Here is a 13,663-nt window from a genome sequence, read left to right as displayed (position 1 = left end):
CCTAGAATAAGGAAAATAGACAAGTGAAGTCGCAGCTAGCATCATATGACCGCAGCTGATATAGGATAATCATGAAGAGAAAGAATGTTAAGTGAGGTATATCTTAACTAAAGCTATGTAAGTAGCCACAGCTGGTAGGTAGATATTGCCTAAAACCCTAACATAGCCACAACTGGTATCCAATAAGCTACATCTGGTACTAGGTAGTCTGCAGCTGGTACCAGATAGCCACAGCCTGAACATTTCTTTACCTAAAAGAAAGGGGATTCCGCAAGCTAGTATTTCACAGCTGGTATCTCGTAGCTGGTAAATTTTTGTTTTAATTGGAGGATTCATAATGGATACCCACAACTGAGTGGATACACCGCAAAGAATTCTTCGTGAGACTCTAGAAAAGTACAAACTACAAGTTAGACCAAGACTAAACTTCTAACCTTGGAGTTTAATGATTAGAAGAAAGGAAGTTTAAAGATCATTAGTAAACTCCAAGGGGGAGAGGAAGGTTGAAGGAGAAGTATTAAAATATGATTTGGAGTATGATAGACGGAGAAAAAGGTCTAAACTGAGAGGAAGTCCGATCTTATTTTTATAAGGTTGTTGGGAAGTACCCATATAAAAGTACTCTCAGGAGATTGTCAGACCAGAAGCCGAGGTTTATATCTCGAAGAAGTAAGGGTTAGACCTTAACTTAAGTGGGTAATTGTAATTACTCAAAACCAAGAGAACTCAAGTAAGTCTAAGAAAATGAAGTTGGATGAAGAAGATATAGGAGGACAATCAAAGCCTAAGAAAACAAAAGATCGAAGGGTTTGACTATACCAAAACATAAGCCTATTAGAAAGATTCCTTTCATGGAACCTAAAGAAACCAAAAGGAAGATAACTAGTATAAACTAGAAGCCATGATGGGATGGACTAAATGAGTCTAATCCATTCGTATGACTAAACAACCAGGACCATGCCTATCGTAATACCTTACCAAGTACCATTACTTTCGTTATGGTAGTAAGGGAAAACAATACCCTACTTTAAATAAATCTTTTAAAATGAAGGTTTGAGTACCGCAACTGGTACACCGTAGTGCCATATTACACTGTGGCTGTTAGAACCAAGCTTTGAGTACCCAAATAGGAAGATGTCACCACAACCATTAGTAAAGTCCATTAACACAATAAGATGTCCTAATCCAAGAATCTTTGGAGAGTAAGCCTATAAGCTTAGAGTGTTGGAAGAAATCATAGAATAGACGAAAGTATCAGTGCCAGACATCAGAGGACTACATGAAGGATCTGGACAAGGGATATATCCAACTATATCTAATGAGATCACCATGGAGTTTGAAAGGATTGTGATCTGTTCAAGTCCGTTCCACATTCCGAAACGTGAGAGCGTTCGAACTTCGGGACGAAGTTCAGTTTAAGGGGGAGAGGCTGTAATATCCCAGGTTTAGAGGCAACAAAATGAGAGAACACCAAAGTGTGCATTGCATTCATGCATAGAAAATCCGGGGAATTTTCGCGCTTTCAAATAAAACTTACCACAGTCACTGAAGTTTCACTTGACTTGCTGGAATTGAAGTAGATCATCAAGGCAAGCGCTATAAACTTCACTGTGATCTTTGCTAAACCTTGTTTTGGGTAGAGATGATTTGATCTATGGATTAGATCAAATGGAATTAGATTTACAACAACACATTCTTTAAGAATCAAACCCTAACTTAATAATACTTAAAAGTTAGCAACTACCTTTGTGTGTAATTTAATTCACTTATAAACTTATCAAATAAGGTAAACCACAAGGTCTAAAGTGCATAAAAGCCATACATTCTTATTTAAATCATAACTTATTAAATACATGGAATATCATAAAACTAAATCCATTTACATTACAAATTATAGTCCAAACCATTTGAATAAAACTAACTATGAGTGTTTTGAAACTCATATGATCATGCCTAGATGAATTCAAACACCAACTATCCAAACTTGAGAAATAACCCTCAACATTGACCTTTTCACCAATATTATAATATAAATCCAATCAAATATAATATAGTGACTCATCCACAATAATAAAACCATCCACATGATATTTAGTAGCAAATGCCACTTGGCTATCCAAAAATAAATCATATGAGAGGATAATGCTCTATGCCATATAGGATGAAAATATCTACATGACTTGCATCCCAAGCTTTGCCACCTCATGCTCAAAGGATTGCTATGGATGAGGGCATGACAACCAAGCACCTTACTCATCAAACCAACACAAGAGTCACCACCTATGTGTCATGATACTAGAGCTTGCCCAAGCCTATAAATAGAGCCACACCCTTCATCCATTTGCATCATCTTGTAGCAATGAAACAAGGAAGCACACACACTTGAGACCACTCCATGCTAGTTAGCTAGGATCAAGATGAAGAAGCTAGGAGGTGGAGGCATACCACAAGATGCAGGTTTATCAGATTTCCGAAGAACAAGCTACATAAGATTGCAAGGTAGAATTCCTAGGCAAACCATATCTTTAGAGGATCATATCATCATATCTTGAGTAGGACCTTAGGCTATTCCAAGACAATTGATAAGTGAGAGAGATTATAGATGCTAACCATAGCCATGTCTATCCTAGAGAATATTAGAGTAGTATTACATCTCTGCTTGTTTAAACCAACCTTTAATCTTGGAGGTAAGAGCCATGTCCCATTAGTAAAACATAACCAAAGCTTATGCCATATCCTAATTCTAGTTGTGTGTCATATTGGTGGTCACAACTTAAACCCTAAACTACATGTGAATTCCAACCCATGGATTACTTTGGATTATAATTATAACCCTGCCATGCCTCATGCCTATTTAATACTTCAATTAGTGAAGCATCACCAAAACCCTAAACCTTTCACATAGGAATCACTTCACATAAAATATTAAACCCTACCTTTCCATCCTAGTAGACCAAATGAAGTAGTGTTCTATAAATTAAACCATCATTAGCAAATGCATTGCTAATTATAAACATAGGATCCATCTTAATTAGTTCAAGCTAAAGTTTACTAAAACCAGATTAGTGATTATAGAACTTTCTTAACCATCTTCTTAAAAACTTAGGAATAATTCTCCATATAAAATCATAAACCAATTCCATACCCTATTCCATTTGTTAAACCCTAGATATAATTAAATTATATGTGAATGATCACTATGGTTAAGCACTAGAAAAATAGAATGTGTTCACCATGCACATGTTCTAAATTTCAAATCAATTAAAACGAGGTTTAATTCCTTAATTAACAAAGCAATTGAGATAAACCCTAAATCATATCTATTTGAAATTTTGAATTGTGTCTCATAAGAAAACAAAATAAATCAATTATATAATAGTTGTTTGAAAACAAAACAATACAGTAGGTGGCATTATCAAATTGTTTTGATATTCAAATATATTAGAACCTGCAAAGTAAAACCAGGATCAAAATTTGAATTCAAATTCAAAACAGAAAATAAAAACAGAAAATGGAAAAGGGGAAAAAGAAAAGAAGGCTCACTTACCTTACCTGGACCGCAGCAGCCCAAAGCCAACCCATCAGCAGCCCAGTTCCACGGCCCAGTCCCGCCCACGGCCACTTACCGTTTCGTCGCTGGCACAAAACAAGACGAGGGCGTCGTCTTCCTCCACGGCGTCGACAGCGCAGCGAGGAACGGCGGCCACGTCCTCGAAGCCGATAAGGATGCCCCGGACGCCACTGAAGCTTCCAGAACCCTCCACTATCTCTCTCGCGTCCGAGTCTATCCGAAGACATCAAGATTCACGCCCGAATGCAGCTCACCGTCGCCATCGCATCTCGGCCAGTACCTCCGGCGAGCCGACGAACCAGACCCTCTCTTGCCCTATAAATATGCCTACAGCACCGCCATGAAACCCTAGCACCTTGCCGCCCATCCATTTCTTCCCAGAACCTCTCTAGCTCTCACATTCTTCCTCTACTGTTCGCCGGTGTCGAGCACGACGCCGTCGATGGAGATCATCTTGGAGGCCATGGCGCAGCTCATTCGATGCGCCCGACCTCGTAGTTCACTACGAAAGAGTAGAGCATCAAGGGGAGCCGGGAGGAGAAGAAATTTCGGCGTTCCCTTTCCCTCGGGTTCGCCGAGAAAAGCTCAATCGCCATCGACTCCGTCAACAATCGCCGGCGCCGACCACACCTGCGAGGTTCGGGGTGAGTTTGCGCACCTCGAGCATACTTTCGCTTCATGAGCTTCGCATCTCGTAGCCTCCGAGTCGATACCTCGCCGGAGTAGCACCGCCGCGGACATGTTTTCCGACGACGGCTCCGATGAGTCCACTAGCGCAATCCACCACCACCATTCGTGTTCGCTTGTATGCTTCTCGTTCGAACGCACCTAGTCGCGCATCCAGGGGAGCCCTAAATCAGCGGCGCCACCGTGCTCTGGCCGCCGGCGTTTAAACGTCGGTGAGGTCAAAGGTCCTGGTCCACTTTGACCGGTCTTTGCTTGCGTGGCAATCGACGTGGCCATAGGTCCCACTGGTCAGTGACCGTAGCTAGGTTACGAATCGGTATGTTTAGCATTTTTGTTTATTTCAAATTCCAGAAAATAGCTGAAACTTTACAGAAATAGATTAAATTCATTTCAACTCAGAAAAATATGAATAATATATCAAAATGCTCACAAAAATAAACTCTATTCAAATAAAATATAAAACAAAAATGTGTGTCAAAATAAAAATTCATTTATTTTTAACCTTATTAATTATGCCATTTCAATTATTTAAAATACAATTTGAATTCAATAATTAGTGAAGTTTCAAAATTAAATTTAAACTATTCAGTAGCTAAGTAAAATATTTAGATTAATTTTATTTATCATATTTGAATTAACTTAATTATTAGTGGTAATTCATAAACCCTAATTTGCAAATTACTATTTTCTATTTTCTTTAAATAGTAAAACCTCAAGAAAATATTTAAAGTCAATATTATTTTGGTAACCCAACAACTTATTTATTTAAACATCTTTAGTCAACAAGTTAAATACTTTAAACCTAATAACAATTATTAAACCCTGATTCTTAATTAAACCAAAATAGGAGTACTCTAATTATTAAATCTTGTGAAGATTAATAAAATATCTAACCATCACTAAATTTTGATTCAAAGTAATTAGTAACCACAACTCTATTACCAATTATCATTTTAGGAGTTGTACCATAACTTAGAAACCCTAGTTTCAATTGAGTAAGACTTTGATTCCATTATTTTATGTGATCATTTGAAAATGCTTAAACCTTAAACCCTAGCTATGTGTCACATGTGATCATGTGCCACTTCACCTATACATGTAGAACCTTAATAAACAACCAATTGAGTGCATACTCATGATCCACTAACATAAAACTAGGTACGATCACATGAGATCATCATTTCATGTTCTTAATTTTTAGTTAACACCTATATGATCCACTAGTATCACCTAGGTATAAACCCTAGCTTGTTACCACTTAAGGTAGTACCATTGATCACCAATCCTATACACCATACCATTAGAATCAACCTCAACCATCAAACCCTAGTAGAACTATGATAATAGAACCCTAGTACCAATCTTGTGTAACAATTCACAACACATGCTCCTATCCAACTAAACCCTATTTAAGAAATAATAAACCATCTAGTTGAGAAGCCATTAGAGGTTACTTAGTAAGTCGTTGTGAAACCATAGTAAACCCTAATAGCTAATTTATAGAACAATCCTAAACAACCATCCTTTGATATGATTCTTAAAAGAAACCATAACAATAAAACTACCAATACTTGCTATATAGAAACCCATTCCAAGTTAAGAACCAACTAGTTCCTATTAGTGGAACTAAATGAATTCAATAGTAAACCCTAGAAAGCCATAGCTCCTATATATGTATAGTTCATATTCTTATTTAACTCTGTTCTTCAAAAGTTATTCTTTTGAAGTACAAACATTAATCAAACCTTAGAAGCCTTAATCCTTCTTTGAAATACTAATTATTTCTTAAACAACATGTTCTTCAAAAGTTATTCTTTTGAAGTATAATACAAGTAATCGTCAACCATGTTCTATAGAACTTAAAATTGACAACTGTTCTTTACATATTATTTCATCACTATCCTTTATGTTTATGATTGTTATGATGTCCTATATCACTTGGTTATGATGCTAATATAACCAAACCCTAATAAGAACCTTGTTTGAGAACCATTCTAAAAGTGCAACCAATCCTAAAGAAATATTTACAACTCATACATCCTAAATCATCGAGATTAGGTTACGCCCGGGACGATTGCATCTCATATTATGCATTATAGCATCTTTGCTAGTTCTTTAAACATTGTCCTTACCGGACAATGATGGTATTTCAGAATTTGGAGTTCTCACGTATCGAAGCTTTTGCCTGCATAATCTTGCAGATCAAGAAAGGCAAGTTCATCGCTTGCTCATGTCATTTGATTATTTGTATCAAACTATATGCAAAGTACTATACTTATCACTCATGCATTGAAAAGCAAAGTATTATTTTACAATTATGAATATGACTATGTGGTGGGCAATGGAACCATGGTATGTGTTGATATGGTGGAGGTTCCATTGCATGGGTACTACTCATCTAGGACTAAGTACCAATGCCGTCCAGTGATTCTAGTGTCGTACATATCACGTTGACCATAAGATCTATAATGGCTCTGGGGAAGTCAGTTGTATCTTTTCCCTCTTGCATGCCAACGGACTAGTGATAAGGGTTGCATGTATCGGTCTATCTTTGGTTAAGTTGAGGACAGTGGTCCGTCACGGTCTACCATTAGATACAGGAGAGGGCATACTTATTAAAGGTCTATGAAGGATTGTAAGGGTTGTCCGGATCGGTCTATCTATGGTGTATAGGACAGGGCATATTAATTGTTCGGAACGGTCTACCTTATTGGTAAAGGTGAGAACAAAGGCCCGGGTCGGTCTACCCATAGATATAGGAGAGGACAGACTTACAAAAGGGTGGGTCTGCGAGGTCGCGGAGAAGGCGGTGTGGACTTGGATCTTACACCTGGCCTCACACCAAGGAAGTGTGGACGGGAAAGATATCGCCTGGTTGGCAACAAGGATAAGGTCTCTTATGGGAAAAGTAATGCACCTCTGCAGAGGATACTGAATTGTGACTGTCACTCCTCGTTCGGGAAGGGAACTGCGAACGCGGCAGAAAGGAACTCCATGAAGTTCTGTTCAACCTGTGAAGACTGACGGGCATAGTTTTCAGAATAAAATAAACCTTTTGAAGAAATGTTTATGAAAACTTGCATTGGCCTATGACTTTCTGGTCTATGGCTGTAGCTAGTGCATGATACACATATTTCCTAATATGAACTTGCTGAGTACGCTCGTACTCATTCTATCCCATTTGAATCCCCTTCTTAGCTATCAAGGCACCGAAGGAGAAACTACCGTGGAACTCGAAGACAAAGGAGTCAACTGCAACAAGATGAAGAATCAAATCAAAGAAGTCAATGGAGTCAACTTCGCATCAGCTATAATGGAAACCTAGACTAGTACTAGAAGGGAACCTTCCCTAATCCTAGCACCTAAGTAGCTAGACTTCTATAGCAAGCCAAGTAGCTCTTAAGCTTGAGTTAGCAATCAGATAGACTACGAGTCGTTCTTCTGGAGCTTTATTTGAAGTTTTACCTCACTGTAAAGTAGGAGGTTGTGTTGATCTTATGTAAACAGCTTGTGTGTACTTCTATAGACATACCTTGGACTCGCATATGTTTCTGTTGTACCACTCTGAGAGATGTAATATGAGTGGAACGGTGTTTCACTTGTGTTATGTCAACGACTTGTGTACTACACCATGCAGTGGTACGCTGGGTCATCACACCCGCATTCGTCATGGTCGTACTCTGTGCGCTCCACCTGCTTGTCCTCGTCCTCGTCCTCCTGGTCGTTCTCCTCTTCTTCCGCGGCGATCTCGCGGTCGAAGTACTCGAGATCGCCTAGGTAGCCAGCGTGGCGGCGCGTGTCGAACTCCCACGTCCCGAACGAGATCCAGTTGTAGGAGTTGAGCGCGTACGCCGGATCTTCTTGGAGATCCGGCGGCAAGATCGCTCGGCGGCGGCGCACCTCGTCCCGGCGCTCTCGTCCCTCGCGTGGCACAGGGGGAGGGGGACCGGCACGCGCCTGGAGTTGAGGTACCAGCCTCCTCCAGACAGGTTTGCGTCCGGCCATGGCACCGGTTGGTTTTCCTCCGAAAGGCGACGCACGAGCTCGATGCGGACGTACCGCCCGACCCGTGGCTTCTTGCCGGACCGCGAGCCGCTAGCCTCATGGTCGTTCTTAGTCTTGCGGAACGGCCAACATTTCTTCCCCATGACGTCGGTCGGGTGGATAGGGTGGGCTCTGGCAATGATATGGTCGGGGAAATGGGCGCCAGCAGCGTTCCTTTAAGAGGCTCGGACTCCATCCCGCCTTCAATGTCCTGCCACTACAACGCAGCCTAGCAACGCACACTCGCGGAAGCCGAGGCGCGCTATTAACGGGGCCTTGGAAAGCTGCAGCGCGCCGCCCGTAAGTAATGCCGCGGAAGACGAAGCATCTGTGCCCCTGCCAGGCTGGCCCGTGCGAGGACAGGGCGGACGACCGCTGCGTCCGCGCAGCATCCGCCGCGACGCAAACCCTGACGCATATTTGACCAGATTTGCGTCTGGTCACTGTGCGTCGCCTCGCTGGAGGTGGTGCCAGACGCATTTTCGGTCCAGGCGGATGCAAACGGTTGCTCAGCCCGGCTGGAGATGCCCTTATACATTTTTTTCGATAAAGGATGTTTTATTACTTATGATAAGCAATTACATCCGGCCTCTGCATAACCAGGATGCACACAGCTGTTCAAAAGGTCTGTAACGAACAAAATATGAAAAAAGACGAAATACATATCGAGACGATGAATTATATAACGCCTAAGGAGAGGGTGGAGCATCAATCCGTAGTCTATGCTGCCACCCATGTAGGGAAAAAGTATCCCTCGCCGTAGTCTCCAACCGTGTACAGACCTCCGTAAATAGGTCTCGGTTCTCCGCCCGCTGAAGAGGTAACCATGAACGGAGAATACCTGTACATCTGTAGATGACCTGCAACAAAGAACAATTTTTATCGTTAAAAATCTTGTCATTTCTACTTAGCCAAAGCGCCCAGATAACTGCTAGCGCCCCCACCCTAAGAAGCAACTTAAACCTTGAACCTACACCGTGAAGCCAATTGCCAAAGACATTTGCCACACTAGTCGGGGGATACAGGGTAGACGCTACTTGGATGACTGACCAGATAGATCTTGCAAAACTGCACTGGAAGAATAGGTGTTTGATTGTTTCGTCATGATGACAGAAAACACACCGTGTACTTCTGTGCCCTTATACATGCGTAGCTCTGGGAACAAAACGGGCATCCTGCTCCCGAGTAGCACTCACGGTTCATCTAGTGGAGAGTCCATGTTCTTGGCCTAGTCCCTGCCGCTATATGTCCCTTTGCTTTATTCAAAAGAAAAAATAAAAAGCAAAGGAGAACAGAATCCACCTTAATTTATCCTTTACTTTGCTCCATCGTCAAGCAAAGAATTAACCAGCTAACTACGTATGGATGCCTAGTTTGGCATAATGACAAGCCACAAACAATTGCACTAACCCGCTCATGCTTCATATCACTTGCTTGCTGATGTGAAATCTTTCCTCTGCCACAACCAGCATGTACATTGATCCTTCTGTCGCCCATCATCATAAGCACACAAGATCGATGTGACCGACTGCCGAGTAAGGTACTAATGTTTATGCTGCTGCGCTACTGCTAGCTCTAACTCCCGGCAGTTTAATTAGTTTGTTTCCGTCGACCGACCGAAATTGTTTATCCATGCACAAACAGAAACTAATTCTTGCGACTCTTGCGCAGATAGTTCGTCTGGTAGTGCAGATTAATTGGTTGAGTCTCTGGAGCTTCCTGTCTTGTTGGTCCTTCATTGAAGACACAGTGTCCGCCAAGTAAGGTACTGCCGCTGCTACTACTGCTATACGATTTTACTTCTTGTCCCAATTCCTCGCACCGAAGCACAACTAATTCCTCCCGGTCTCTTATGGTAACTAGGTGACAACAAGCAAGATATATAAGTCGTCTCTACAGGCTGGAGCAGATCGATTGATGGGTTAGATTTCTGCAGCGTTCGTCTTCGCCGGCCTTTACTGAAATACTATTCATCATGCCTCGACAGGTAATTAATTTTGTACCTCCCATGTATGCTATTCTCACAATCTAGACTCGGTACTTTCCTCAGTATAAAATTTGATCCACATCTTAAAATTTCCGGTACTAACTAGCTAGCCTACCTGCTAGATTATTTCCGGTACATACTAGCTAGCCTATCTGCGCTACTCGAGGAAGGGGGGCCATACATATATATGGTGCAACCGCAACCAGATTTGTTTTTTTAGATTACCAGGGATCTCTCCCCAGCTCCATTTTGTAGGAAAAGAAGACAAACAAAGTTCGAGAACAGAACAACAAGGAAAGGAAACCTAAACCCTACTATAGCAAAGAGAAAAACTAAAGAAACAAGTTCACATGTAAACATCTCCAAGCTTAGCAGAGGACACTGGAAGAGAAGAGAAACAGCTACCATCCCAGCTGCTACTTCCGCCCAGCACCAGTCTTACACAAACGAAAATTTCTAGAGATAAAAATTACAAACTTTCTTATGGCCAGACTTGTGCTTCCCAGATCTCTTTCTCCCGCAGCGCACTCCTGAAGGAAACGAGGTCTTTTTGTCACATCACCACATGGATGTTGTGTGAATCATCAGGGTGCTCTAGGAGGTATGCCAGGGATGCCCTTCTTTCATAGCTTGAGTTCCAGGACGAAGCCCGATCGAAGGAGGTACAAATCACCCCACTGGGAGGTACAAATGCGCTTTTAGCTTGGCAAGCCAAAGTTCCATGAATTGAGCGTTTTTTCCACCTTCTAACTCCTTGAAAGGTTTCTTCCAATCTCCAAGGAGAGAGTAGACCAGGCGCCAAACCTATTTAAGATTAATCCATGTAACCTTGTTAAATACAAGATTATTTCTATTTAGCCACAAGCCCCAAAGAATGGCAGATGAAACTACATTGAATTGTGTAAATTTCTTATTGCAGATCCATCTAGAAGAAATTGATTCAAAATTTACGACATGAAAATATCATCCACCATATCCTAAAGAGCTCTAGCCACTATACAATCAAACATAAGTTGTTGGAAAATTTTAAATTCACTACACATTTCACATTCCATAGGTTTGAGAATGTCTGTAGCTCTAAGATTATCCCTGTCATGATCTTGTTTTGAGAGAATAACCACAAAAACACTTGAACCCTAGGTGGAATTTTTAGCTTCCAAACAGTCGGCAAGTAAATTGGTTTTACCCCCCAAAAAATTATAATTGCATAGAGGGAACTAGAAGAGTACACCCCCGAGGAATTATATTGCTAGATCAATTGATCTTCTTCCTCAGAGAAAGAGGTAGACCTAGCCAACTCGAGGATCTCTTGCCACTGGACCATCATTTCACCAGTAAAGGTTCTTCTAAGGTTCCCTCTAATTTCATTCCCATCCCACAACTCAGCTATGGTTTGGTTTTGTTGGTTAGAGACAAAGTAAATGTCCCAATATTGAGTAGCTAAGGGACAATTCCCAAACCAAACATCCTTCCAATTTTTTATAGATTTTCCATTTCCTGCATGCTATTTATAACCCATCTTCACTGCCCTAGAAGCCCACATTACACCTTTCCAAAAGGTGATAGGTTGGATATCATGGCAGGACAATATGTTTGGTTTTTTTTTATATTATACTTAGCACCAATGACTTTTTTCTAGAGTGCTCCCTCACTCTGAATGTATCTATTGATCTAGGATCCAATCAAAAAATTATTTAAGTCCTGGAGGTTAGGAATACCTAGCCCTCCAAAATCTTTCTTCATGCAAATGGAAGGCCAGTTTGCTAAATGAATTTTCTGATTGCCTTCTTCATCATTCCACATAAAATTGGCCATATGAGAGTCTAGCAATTTTAAGGCCCATTTAGGAAACTTAAATAAGGATAGTAAATAGATAGGAATGCTAGCAAGGCAAGCTTGTTAAGAATTCTTTTTGCAGCAGAGGACACCAATTTCCCTCTCCACCCAGTAATTCTTTTAAGAATATTCCCAATGAGAGGTTGGAGATCCTCTCTTTTTAATCTATCATGGTGCAGGGGAATTCCTAGATACTTAACACGGAAGCTACCCACTACACACTGAAAAATGTCAACAAAAGGATGAACTTCCAGAGTATCCATATTGATAGGGATAAGCCCACTTTTATGAAAGTTTATCCTCATACCAGAAATCTGTTCAAAACAGGTGAGGATCCATCTTAAGTTCAGAGTTACTCTTGAATCATTTTGTCAAAAGAGAAGGGTTTCATTAGCATATTGTAAACTAACTACACCTCCAGGGAGGAAATTAGGACAAAGCCCCCCCTGATGAGATTGCATTCAGTACCCTTCATTAACATTCTAGAGAAAACATCAACAATATAATTAAAACATAGGGGACCAGATTATTTTCTATGTCTCGTCCCATAGTTACAGTTGCATAAGTGGCTGAGTCTTTTTGCCACTGATTTAATTGCACCACTGAAAGTCTCAAACACCCCAACTGACACACATTGTGTTCCATTTTCTAACAAATATTAGCACAAAAGTATTGCATAGAATAATTATTTGTAGAGTGGAGACATAACTAAGTGCAAATACACCCTTGCAATTGATCCCCAAATTCACATCTCTCAGGAAAATAAATATTAATAGATAAAATGTCCTACCGCCGTGTTAGGGTTTGGATTCCCCAAATTTCACCTTGGAACACGACTCCTATAAATGGGTATGGTTTGTCATCTCTAGCCACCCTCAACTACTCACCCAGTCTAAGTGTAACCCTAACACATATGCATCTAGAATAAGAACAACAATATAGATCTATGAATATATCATGATAAAACATAGAAAATAATTGAATAGGATAAATCACCTCATAAACAAGCATCCACCATTGAAATAACAAGTAAGGAGGCTCGTATAATCTAGAGACAACAAGGCACGTGGAGAAATATGATCAAGCTAGTAGCACAAACTCATGGTTCCCCCGGGTGTGTTCATGTGTGTGTACATCTTCGTATCCAACCAAAATTCATTCCCAATGTTTCTCCAGTTTTATTCTCTTTTGGGAAGTTTCCTGAAATAAAATAGATTACGTGAGGGATATTCTGCCTTCCAAAGTTAAAATGAAAATAAATAGGACTTTGAAAACACCCATTAATAATTGGTAAATAATATTGGGAACATTATATTAAACTTCAAAGGGAAATATGTATTTAGGTTGTAACACCATCTTCTCCCCTAGTGACGATCTCCTACAGTGGCGTTCCTCCCGGTCCTAGCCGCCAACTCTACCACTCCCCCATGTATACCGCACCATATTTCCTACAATCTTCCTCGGGTCCATGCATGCATTTTAGTGTTTATCCCACTACTAATAGAAAAATGTAGTTGCACCTCTTGTACAAGACAAAA

The 13,663-nt window shown here is 40.7% G+C and overlaps 1 pseudogene; it reads left to right on the top strand.

Moving 5' to 3' along the window:
• LOC124694416 overlaps nt 1-13,663 on the top strand; it is a 49,881-nt pseudogene that overhangs the window by 31,840 nt on the left and 4,378 nt on the right.

Source organism: Lolium rigidum, chromosome 3 (genome assembly GCF_022539505.1).
Source record: "Lolium rigidum isolate FL_2022 chromosome 3, APGP_CSIRO_Lrig_0.1, whole genome shotgun sequence".
Lineage (NCBI taxonomy): Eukaryota > Viridiplantae > Streptophyta > Magnoliopsida > Poales > Poaceae > Lolium > Lolium rigidum.
The sequence above is the reverse complement of the archived record's forward strand: the minus strand, read 5'-3'. Positions and strand labels throughout refer to the sequence as shown.